At 48.8% G+C, this 1257-nt stretch overlaps 1 non-coding gene across 1 annotated transcript; it reads right to left on the bottom strand.

Moving 5' to 3' along the window:
* Window positions 1-980: 980 nt before the first annotated feature.
* Window positions 981-1053, bottom strand: TRNAT-CGU (transfer RNA threonine (anticodon CGU)). Its single transcript has one exon. It is a non-coding gene; the product is annotated as a tRNA-Thr (tRNA).
* Between the last annotated feature and the right edge of the window lie 204 nt (window positions 1054-1257).

The raw sequence follows: 1257 nt of genomic DNA, 5'->3' as shown, positions 1-1257 counted from the left end.
ACGACCTCCGAATAACGCGTCCGGTGCTCTTCCAACTGAGCTACATCGGCCGCTGTCCCTCCTGCTACTTTCTTGGATATTTATGTTGTCTATATACGAACCTTGAGAGTGTTCACCAGCGCCACCCTCAGCCATAGCGGCGGACGTGGGACGTCCTTTGTTACCGCCAGCGTCACGTAGAACGTGATCAAGAGCGAGGGCGAAAGCTGTGCTAGAACCCTCTTACGCTACCTATGGCTTCAAGACTGCCAGAACCGAGACCCCCGTAAGCTACAAGCAGATCAGTCAAGGGGAAATGAGGGTGCTCGTTATAATACATGAAGGAAAGAAGCCAACAGTCGGCGAGGCCAAGGAAAGCGTTGGGGATAGTACTTTATTCTTTTTTTTTTTTTTAATGTTTACTTGGATAATCACAGAAATTAGTAATGTAATCTGTTTAGGGGAAAGATAATTAGACACAAAGTAGAAGAAAAAACAACGTGCCGATGGTGGGATCCGAACCCACGACCTCCGAATAACGCGTCCGGTGCTCTTCCAACTGAGCTACATCGGCCGCTGTCCCTCCTGCTACTTTCTTGGATATTTATGTTGTCTATATACGAACCTTGAGAGTGTTCACCAGCGCCACCCTCAGCCATAGCGGCGGACGTGGGACGTCCTTTGTTACCGCCAGCGTCACGTAGAACGTGATCAAGAGCGAGGGCGAAAGCTGTGCTAGAACCCTCTTACGCTACCTATGGCTTCAAGACTGCCAGAACCGAGACCCCCGTAAGCTACAAGCAGATCAGTCAAGGGGAAATGAGGGTGCTCGTTATAATACATGAAGGAAAGAAGCCAACAGTCGGCGAGGCCAAGGAAAGCGTTGGGGATAGTACTTTATTCTTTTTTTTTTTAATGTTTACTTGGATAATCACAGAAATTAGTAATGTAATCTGTTTAGGGGAAAGATAATTAGACACAAAGTAGAAGAAAAAACAACGTGCCGATGGTGGGATTTGAACCCACGACCTCCGAATAACGCGTCCGGTGCTCTTCCAACTGAGCTACATCGGCCGCTGTCCCTCCTGCTACTTTCTTGGATATTTATGTTGTCTATATACGAACCTTGAGAGTGTTCACCAGCGCCACCCTCAGCCATAGCGGCGGACGTGGGACGTCCTTTGTTACCGCCAGCGTCACGTAGAACGTGATCAAGAGCGAGGGCGAAAGCTGTGCTAGAACCCTCTTACGCTACCTATGGCTTCAAGACTGCCAGAA

This window comes from Amblyomma maculatum, chromosome 2 (assembly GCF_055883805.1).
Source record: "Amblyomma maculatum isolate TAMU_Amacu chromosome 2, ASM5588380v1, whole genome shotgun sequence".
Taxonomy (NCBI): Eukaryota; Metazoa; Arthropoda; class Arachnida; order Ixodida; family Ixodidae; genus Amblyomma; species Amblyomma maculatum.
The sequence above is the reverse complement of the archived record's forward strand: the minus strand, read 5'-3'. Positions and strand labels throughout refer to the sequence as shown.